Genomic DNA, 11,975 nt, shown 5'->3' with positions numbered 1-11,975 from the left:
GTATTTATAGTACATCTATATACTGTATTTATAGTACATCTATATACTGTATTCATAGTACATCTATATACTGTATTCATCGTACATCTATATACTGTATTCATAGTACATCTATATACTGTATTAATAGTACATCTATATACTGTATTTATAGTACATCTATATACTGTATTTATAGTACATCTATATACTGTATTTATAGTACATCTATATACTGTATTCATAGTACATCTATATACTGTATTCATAGTACATCTATACACTGTATTTATAGTACATCTACATTCTGTATTTATAGTACATCTACATTCTGTATTTATAGTACATCTATATACTGTATTTATAGTACATCTATATACTGTATTTATAGTACATCTATATACTGTATTGATAGTACATCTATATACTGTATTCATAGTACATCTATACACTGTATTTATAGTACATCTACATTCTGTAATTATAGTACATCTATATACTGTATTTATAGTACATCTATATACTGTATTTATAGTACATCTATATACTGTATTCATAGTACATCTATATACTGTATTCATCGTACATCTATATACTGTATTCATAGTACATCTATATACTGTATTAATAGTACATCTATATACTGTATTTATAGTACATCTATATACTGTATTTATAGTACATCTATATACTGTATTTATTTTACATCTATATTCTGTATTCATAGTACATCTATATACTGTATTTATAGTACATCTATATACTGTATTCATAGTACATCTATATACTGTATCTATAGTACATCTATATACTGTATTTATAATACATCTATATACTGTATTTATAGTACATCTATATACTGTATCTATAGTACATCTATATTCTGTATTTATAGTATATCTATATACTGTATTTATAGTATATTTATATACTGTATTCAAAGTACATCTATATACTGTATTTATAGTACATCTATATACTGTATTCATAGTACATCTATATACTGTATCTATAGTACATCTATATACTGTATTTATAGTACATCTATATACTGTGTTTATAATACATCTATATACTGTATTTATAGTACATCTATCTACATATACTGTATTCATAGTACATCTATACACTGTATTTATAGTACATCTATATACTGTATCTATAGTACATCTATACACTGTATTCATAATACATCTATATACTGTATTTATAGTACATCTATATACTGTATTTATAGTACATCTATATACTGTATTTATAGTACATTTATATACTGTATTTTTAGTATATCTATATACTGTATCTATAGTACATCTATATACTGTAGGTATAGTACATTTATATACTGTAGCTATAGTGCATCTATATACTGCATTCATAGTACATCTATATACTGTATTTATAGAACATCTACATTCTGTATTTATAGTACATCTATATACTGTATTTATAGTACATTTATATACTGTATCTATAGTACATCTATATACTGTATTCATACACATCTATATACTGTATTCATAGCACATCTATACACTGTATTTATAGTACATTTACATTATGTATTTATAATATATCGATATACTGTATTTATAGTACATCTATATACTGTATTTATAGTACATCTATATACTGTATTCATCGTACATCTATATACTGTATTCATCGTACATCTATATACTGTATTCATAGTACATCTATATACTGTATTAATAGTACATCTATATACTGTATTTATAGTACATCTATATACTGTATCTATAGTACATCTATATACTGTATCTATAGTACATCTATATACTGTATCTATAGTACATCTATATACTGTATTTATAGTACATCTATATACTGTATCTATAGTACATCTATATACTGTATTTATAGTACATCTATTTACTGTATTTATAGTACATCTATATACTGTATTTATAGTACATCTATATACTGTATCTATAGTACATCTATATACTGTATTTATAGTACATCTATTTACTGTATTTATAGTACATCTATATACTGTATTTATAGTACATCTATATACTGTAGGTATAGTACATCTATATACTGTATTTATAGTACATCTATATACTGTATCTTTAGTACATCTATATACTGTATTTATAGTACATCTATATACTGTATTTATAGTACATCTATATACTGTATTTATAGTACATCTATATACTGTATTTATAGTACATCTATATACTGTATTTATAGTACATCTATATACTGTATTTATAGTACATCTATATACTGTATCTATAGTACATCTATATACTGTATTTATAGTACATCTATATGCTGTATTCATAGTACATCTATATACTGTATTTATAGTACATCTATATACTGTATTCATAGTACATCTATATACTGTATCTATAGTACATCTATATACTGTATTTATAATACATCTATATACTGTATTTATAGTACATCTATACACTGTTTTTATAGTACATCTATATACTGTATTTATAGTACATTTATATACTGTATTTTTAGTATATCTATATACTGTATCTATAGTACATCTATATACTGTAGGTATAGTACATTTATATACTGTAGCTATAGTGCATCTATATACTGCATTCATAGTACATCTATATACTGTATCTATAGTACATCTACATACTGTAACTATAGTCCATCTATTTACTGTATCTATAGTACATCTATATACTGTATTTATAGTGCATCTATCTACATATACTGTATTCATAGTACATCTATACACTGTATTTATAGTACATCTATATACTGTATCTATAGTACATCTATACACTGTATTCATAATACATCTATATACTGTATTTATAGTACATCTATATACTGTATTTATAGTACATCTATATACTGTATTTATAGTACATTTATATACTGTATTTTTAGTATATCTATATACTGTATCTATAGTACATCTATATTCTGTAGGTATAGTACATTTATATACTGTAGCTATAGTGCATCTATATACTGCATTCATAGTACATCTATATACTGTATCTATAGTACATCTATATACTGTATTTATGGAACATCTACATTCTGTATTTATAGTACATCTATATACTGTATTTATAGTACATCTATATACTGTATCTATAGTACATCTATATACTGTATTCATACACATCTATATACTGTATTCATAGCACATCTATACACTGTATTTATAGTACATTTACATTATGTATTTATAATATATCTATATACTGTATTTATAGTACATCTATATACTGTATTTATAGTACATCTATATACTGTATTCATCGTACATCTATATACTGTATTCATCGTACATCTATATACTGTATTCATCGTACATCTATATACTGTATTAATAGTACATCTATATACTGTATTTATAGTACATCTATATACTGTATTCATAGTACATCTATATACTGTATTCATAGTACATCTATATACTGTATCTATAGTACATCTACATACTGTTACTATAGTACATCTATATACTGTATCTATAGTACATCTATATACTGTATTTATAGTACATCTATTTACTGTATTTATAGTACATCTATATACTGTATTTATAGTACATCTATATACTGTATCTATAGTACATCTATATACTGTATCTATAGTACATCTATATACTGTATTTATAGTACATCTATATACTGTATCTATAGTACATCTATATACTGTATTTATAGTACATCTATATACTGTATCTTTAGTACATCTATATACTTTATCTATAGTACATCTATATACTGTATTTATAGTACATCTATATGCTGTATTCATAGTACATCTATATACTGTATTTATAGTACATCTATATACTGTATTCATAGTACATCTATATACTGTATCTATAGTACATCTATATACTGTATTTATAATACATCTATATACTGTATTTATAGTACATCTATATACTGTATCTATAGTACATCTATATTCTGTATTTATAGTATATATATATACTGTATTTAAAGTATATTTATATACTGTATTCATAGGAGATCTATATACTGTATTCATAGTACATCTATACACTGTATTTATAATACATCTATATACTGTATTTATAGTACATCTATATAATGTATTTATAGTACATCAATATACTGTATTCATAGTACATCTATATACTGTATTTATAGTACATCTATATACTGTATTCATAGTACATCTATATACTTTATTCATCGTACATCTATATACTGTATCTATGGTACATCTATATACTGTATCTATGGTACATCTATATACTGTATTCATAGTACATCTATACACTGTATTTATTATACATCTATATACTGTATTTATAGTACATCTATATACTGTATTTATAGTACATATATATACTGTATTCATAGTACATCTATATACTGTATTTATAGTACATCTATATACTGTATTTATAGTACATCTATATACTGTATTTATAGTACATATATATACTGTATCTATGGTACATATATTTACGCTCATTATTTATAACTGTAGCGCGTGCATGAGGAAATGACTATCGTTAATTTGCAAAAGTATCAAAGGTTGAAAATGTAAATGTTTTTTATGGTAAATTTAGAGATTTTCATTCAAAATAAACAAATTCAATATCTGATGGATATTGGACATTTTCTTGGGTTGAAATAATCATTTCTTTGTGAATGGGAAATTGGTGTATCTATTAGATCATTATGTCATGTGAGCTTTGATGGCAAACTGACGACTCCACTTTATGATAAACGTGATGACTTTCCAATCGTCAACTTCCAACATGTATGCATCAATATTTCATTATCACCTGTGTATGTCAACTTCCAACATGTGTGCATCAATATTTCATTATCACCTGTGTATGTCAACTTCCAACATGTATGCATCAATATTTCATTATCACCTGTGTATGTCAACTTCCAACATGTATGCATCAATATTTCATTATCACCTGTATATGTCAACTTCCAACATGTATGCATCAATATTTCATTATCACCTGTATATGTCAACTTCCAACATGTATGCATCAATATTTCATTATCACCTGTATATGTCAACTTCCAACATGTATGCATCAATATTTCATTATCACCTGTATATGGTGTTTATGTCGCTCAACTGATTCGATATGCAAGATTATCTTTTGTGTGTGATAAATTTTCCAAGTCGTGGGAAGTACTGAGAAATAAGTTGATGTTACAGGGGTTTCAATAGTTCCTTTGAAGTCAGCATTTCGCAAATTCTATGGTCTTTATACTAATCTTATTTGCAAATACAACTTTTCATTAATTTAAATGTCGTCCGAGTTGTTTCATGCTAATTGATAGGCCGTTCTTTACATTGAACTACGGATTCTTCCGTTTACCTGATCAAGATATTTGGTTCACGGTGATGTGACCGGTCAACAGGGGGTGTTCACTCCGCCTAAATACCTAATCCCACCTTTGCTAGGGGCCCTTGTTTGCCCTACTCTTCATTTTGTTATTGATAACTGAAAAATTGTTGAGAGTGGCGGAAAACAGCAAAGCAATCAAACAATAAACAATCATTTTGTTAATATAGAATATACATGTATGCGATTAATCACTGTTTGTTATCTTCAACTTTTCATAAAGCAGTGTTGATTGCGTACCCCCCCCCCCCTAAACACTTGATCCCACCCCTGAAATATCCAGGGGTTAGTGCTTGCCGTACTCTTAATTTTGTATTCCCGATTCAGCACATTGCTACACCAGTGGCACGGTGACCGAACGCTGATCGGTTTGAGAACGGTTTTGATTGGGAATCAACGTCCAATGGTTTGAACAAACGGAACGGTTCTAAATGAGAAATGAACAGAAATGAACAGTTCTTACCAATAACGGAACGCTTGGAGACAGAAAGCGAGTTATTTGTGACGGAAATGCCTTGTACCAAGGTTGTAACGAACGGTTTAATCTCGATTAAAAATTCTTCATGTCGGACCCTTTTGACACTTTTACAGACATTTTGACAAACGAGAAAGAGAAACAAAGAGAGGGAGCGAGAGGATAAATTTTATTGCAAATGAAAAGGGAAGATAACAAACAGTGATCAATCTCATTAACTCATATAAGCAGTACAAAATAGAGAGCTGGGGAAACACGGACCTCTGGATATTCCAGCGGTGGGATCAGGTGCCGAGATAGAGTAAGCATCCCCTGTTGACCGGTCACACCCACCGTGAGCCCAATAAAATAATCCGTACGTTAAATGACACATCGCATGTTTCCAAATGTATTTTGTCTATCTTGTGCTTATAGTAATTAAGTCTAATAGTTAGTGCACCGAAATATTGTGATAGTTAACCACAATACGGATTTAAATCTAAGTCCCAATTTCAAAAAGTTAGGTAGTCACGTGGTACATTGACGTCACATGCGCCTTTCTTCGATCAAATGATTGTGAAAATAGTGCGAGTTATTATCAAGAACTCAGCTTTCTAGGGCCTAATTTAATTATTTACCATGGACAACATTTAAATCGATGTTGACAAATTTCTCGAGTCTTATATATTTTAGCCACAGTACATACATATAGCGAGGAAAGCGAGTATGAAATCGACAATATTACGTGTAAATAATGTTTTTATGGGACGTTGTCTACACACTATTTGGTAATGTTATTGTTTTATACATCTGTAATTGGGGCTGTTTTTTTTTTTAAAATAAACATTGCACTCATTATTTATTTTTGGATTAGACAAATTATGATCCGTTAAATTACCTGATCAGGATATAGGGCTCATGGCGGTGTGACCGGTCGACTGGGGATGATTACTCCTCCTAGACACCTGATTCCACCTCTGGTGTGTCCAGGGGTCCGTGTTTGCCCAACTATCTATTTTGTATTGCTTATAGAAGTTATGAGATTGATCAGTATTCGTTATCTTCACTGTTGTTGACAACAAGGCCTAGCTACTGTCAAGAGTGCATTTCGAGAAAAAAAAAAAGAACCCCAACACGAATCAATGAAAATAATCAAATTTAAAATGGAAATCACAATATTTTTTTCAATAAAACAATATTATTATCTTTGAATTGTGATCTGCACGTCGTTAGGAAGTGGGAGCACGGGGTTATACTGACACACTCAAGGTATTACGATTTCAATGAGTTATCATTTTAGAATTCAATATAACATTAGGAAATACAATATTTTATTTCTTATGATTAAAAGTTCAATTATTTTGTATCTCAATTTCTTTGAAAATCTACCAGCTGGTAGAAACTGGCAACACAAATTACATGGTATATGTTGTTACAAGGTGAAGGTCAGTTGATCCGGGTGTGTATTGAATTTGAAGACCAGAACAGAATGTATATGTTGTAGGCCTAGCTGTGCTTCGATATATCCATTTTCTCGCAGTTTATCTGGGTCTCTGTCCAAGTGGTATTTGAAAAAGTACATGGACAAAGGTGACTGGGTGTTCTTAAGGGAAAGTTCTTGCTCCAACAAAAAATTATCTTTTTTGTCATACATAACTCCTTCCAAAAATTGACAAATGCTCTGTCTAAATGAAAGATGAAGATAACGAACAGTGACCAATCTCATAAATCCCATAACCAATACAAAATAGATACTTGGGCAAAACACGGAATCCTGGACACACCAGAGATAGGATCAGGTGCCTAGGAGGAGTAAAGCATCCCCTGTCGACCGGTCAAATCCGCCGTGAGTCCTATATCTTGATCAGGTAAACGGAGTTATCCGTAGTCAAAATCAGTGTGTCATGAATGGTCTAACAATCAGTATGAAATACGTCAGACAGTATTTGACCTAACGATAGGTTGTATTAGCGAACTAGATCGTTATAACGACCATAGAATTTGCGAAATGCTGACTGTTGAAACCCCTGTACCATCAACTTGTTTGTCAGTAGCTTGCCTCGATTTAAAAACTGACCATACGCAGAACAAGCTCTTGCGTATCGAATCATTTGAGAAATATAAACACCATATGCAGGTGATAACTGAATATTGCTACATAAATATGGGGAGTTGACGATGGAGAAGCTGAAATCATTCCGTTTGTCATAAAGTTGAGTTGTTAAGTTTCCTTTCTACCGACAACTAGTACACTCTTGAATGGCACAAAGTACATATTGTAATCTTATTTACAAGCCGTCAACGTGATAATCGGTTTTTTTGTCGATTAAATGTAGTATGTTTATGAAATGGCTAATAGATGTTTTCAAAACCGAGGGCGCATACGACGGCACACATACTGGTGCGTAAAATAGCGAAGTAAATATGCATATCGCTAGATTTGAATTTCATTGCTTTCAATCATGTAAACTCCGCAAAATATTTCATAAAAAATTAATTTAAAGTAGTTTTAGGCATTACAAGAATTAATTTTGCTAAGAAAATGAAAACGTTTAGAAACATGCGTTGTGTCCTTTGAATTAAAGTTAAAACTAAATTGACTTTGAATGAGTCACTGTTTAGAAATACAAAAATCCGGAACGATATCATGATATGAGTCCTATAAGAAATGCAATATTAAAAGAGTTGGGCAAACAAGGAATTTCAGTTTATTCGTAAAAGGCAATTGGGTTAATATTAAAAAAGATAGCATTAATGCAGAACAGGAATTCAGGAAGATAAATAAGGACACTCCTCTGGTATATCCAGGGGTCCGTGTTTGTCAAACTATCTATTTTGTATTGCTTATGGAAGTTATGAGATTGATCACTGTTCATTATCTTCACCTTTCATTATATGATTATAATTATGTTATTTGATCCCATAAAAGATATTCAAATTTCACATATCGGGTACTATTCACTTTTTCATTATTACTATAATGACATATTAAGATCATGGTAAATATCGCAGGAATTTATGGAAAATAATACATCCAGAATTGAAAAGAAGAATTTAAAGAAAGAGAATTCATCTGGAAGTAAAATTGTATTTTGATATTTGTACATTGAGATCATCTTTAGTATTCATGTTACGTTTTACATCTAACAAGATAAGCTGTATGGATTGATGTAATATAGAACTGGATTATAAGATTTTAAAAGCTTAGAATTTAATTATAAACATTCATTGTGAATGAATGTGATTGACTTGACAGTTCACCATCATTAATTCAAGAATACCTGCATAAATACAAGAAATGCAATGATTGGCTAATCACTGAAATCGTCTTGAAGTAATATTAATTAATGATGAAGAGACAATTATTGAAAGTCAAATATCCCTTGTTAAAACCAAAACAAATGGAGGATGACTATGCAATCAATTTGTCATGAAATGATTGATTTACAATTCAAATTGAAATGAGGAAATACATTGAATGTTGAGATTTAGGTATAAATAGAGCCCAGTTTCACCATTCTCTACATCTTAGACTTCCACAGAATATCCAGGTAAGAAATGAAAATGGAATTTAATTGCATTGCCTTTCAAAACTGAGTCTGATATAATCAATTTAGCTCTGAGATTTTATTAGGTTTTGCAAATTCTTTGGTCGGTATAAAGATCTAACTTGCAAGTACAACCCGTCATAAGGTCGAATGCCGTTTGAAGCATTTTATTCCAATTGGTTGGCAGTTCTTTGCATCCTAAAGTTGACGTCGAAATACTCCGTATACCTGACAGAGTATAGATCTCGGGGAGGGTGTGACCTGTCAACAGGGGATACTTACACCTACTAGACAGCTGGTCCAATCTCTCGTGTTCCCATGGGTCCATGTTTATCCTACTTTTAATTTTGTCTTTAATTAGTTTTTGATAAATGTGTACGAATTCTGTGGCAGTTTTCAAATACTTGAAATCACTTTCTTTTAATAAAATGAAATACACATTATAATAGACTGATAATTTTAATCGCTGTCTTAACTCACCCAAATGCTTATGATTAAGAAAATTAATTCCAGAATGTTGAAGATTGTCTGTCTGTTCGCATTGCTGTCCTTGGCATTTGCCGACTATTACGATGACCATTACGGATACGGATCTCACTACGGTTACCCTGGTAGTTACCCACTCTATTACAATCATGGAGTAGGCCCGTACAGCTTTGGACTACAAAGAGGATTTGGATTACAAGGGATGTTTGACCAACGAGGACAATTTCCTTATAGAAATCCCTTTGGTTTTAGAAGACAATTCGGCGGTGCTGGAAGACATTATTATGGAAGTAGATATCCCAAAAAGGTATATGTCTATGCAGCATATATTATATATATTTATTTTTTTACTTATACTTTTACCGATCATTGCGAAAAGTAACTATTATATATATATATATATATATATATATATATATAAAGCACTAAATAATTATTTAGTGCTTTATATATTAATTAATTGATTATCACATGTATCGTTTAGATCCTAGGGGTAAACGTAAGGTTGGGTGTTATAATTGTTTGTTTGTGCTTTATATATATATATATATATATATATATATATATATATATATATATGCAAGGTGAAGATAATGTATATATATATATATATATATATATATATATATATATATATATATATATGCAAGGTGATATATATATATATATATATATATATATATATATATATATATATATATAATATTAATTTCACATAGCATTCAGAGAGACGAAAATAGTAAATTAAATTGTCTCTGTTGTCTTCCCTTACTGCGCCTTCAGATTAAAAAAAAATAAATTTTGGTGAAGATAAAAGTAACGGTACTCTTTGACAACAGGGATGATAAAAATTTGGACTAGTGTCATAATAAAAGATATGTGCAGACTATACATCAAAATATGCACTCTTTATGTGATTAAATCTTAACGATAAATTGATCATAATCTTGAGCAACTTAAATTTCGGCATTTTAGTTGTTTGCAGAATTTGTAAAAAATCAAAATATTTGAAATCGATGCGGTTAGTTTTTAAGCGTGCTTGTATTAATTCTCATGGTGTTTAATGGAGATAAGATCAGTTACAAATGATGGCGGAGTCTGAAGAGTACATACATCTTATGTTTACATTGAAAAACCTTTCGACAGAGACAACAAAATATGTTCAAATAATGGTGCTGGTTCAAAAACATTTGTATCATTCCTTGTATCATTTACATAATTACGGAAGACTATTCTTTATTTTCAGTTCTATTGATGTTCCAAGACACCTGTTCCATGTAATTGATAAATAAAAGCAAGATAGAAGTTTGCGGTACGCTGTTTTTTGCTGGGTTTTATTCTTTGCTTCTTTTCTTCTTCAGACGGTGACTATGTATAGCCACTGTATTATGCTATCGCCACAGTGGGCGTTACTGTATACACACGGGAACCCTAACGCTAGAATTTTGAAGGCCAAAGCTTCTATTAGTATTCAACTAGACATTTAAATAAGATTGAACAGCACTCACTGTGTATAATTAATCACGCTAACTACATGTATATCTACAGGTACTAATATTCTCCATTATTTGTGCACGAAATCGAACACCTTAAATTTTAGTCGAAATAGCTCAATAAAAGAATAAAGATATGCATTTCTGGAAAACGGAAAATATATTCTGTTCATCAAGACAAATGATACATGTATGAAAAATCTTTGTAGATGCGTATATCCAGTGGCGGAGTTAAAGGGGGGGGGGGGGGGGCACACCCCCTACAATTTTCAAATTTAAGGTAAATCATGGTCTCTTGTTTAAAAGAATGTAAACGATAGAAGAAGCAATAATTTCTTCCACTCTCGAAGAAATAAATGGCAAGATTTCTTTATTTATTGAATTACTTTTATTGAGAAAACTTACATTTTTTCCAAAAACCCTTAAAATTTGCGTACTTTTATTAATTTCACCTTATCAGAAATGACAGAAAATAGGAAAAGTTACTGCATAGGTGACAGATTTCTAGCCCTATAACATCTGTAAAATCCAGGAGTTTCTCAGACCCCCTGCCTCAAATAGTTGTGCGCCCACTAATCACAATTCCTGGAACCGATCCTGACATCGATCGTTTACCGACATTTGGATTTTACTAT

The 11,975-nt window shown here is 29.9% G+C and overlaps 1 long non-coding RNA gene across 1 annotated transcript; it reads left to right on the top strand.

Moving 5' to 3' along the window:
- The first annotated feature begins 9,276 nt into the window (after positions 1-9,276).
- LOC130055118 (uncharacterized) lies at positions 9,277-11,152 on the top strand. The gene is made up of 3 exons (XR_008803356.1): positions 9,277-9,364; positions 9,875-10,154; positions 11,094-11,152. It is a non-coding gene; the product is annotated as an uncharacterized LOC130055118 (long non-coding RNA).
- The last annotated feature ends 823 nt before the right edge of the window (positions 11,153-11,975 follow it).

Source organism: Ostrea edulis, chromosome 5, assembly GCF_947568905.1.
Source record: "Ostrea edulis chromosome 5, xbOstEdul1.1, whole genome shotgun sequence".
NCBI classification, from domain to species: Eukaryota; Metazoa; Mollusca; class Bivalvia; order Ostreida; family Ostreidae; genus Ostrea; species Ostrea edulis.
Note: the sequence above shows the minus strand (reverse complement) of the source record. Positions and strands in the feature narration are given on the sequence as shown.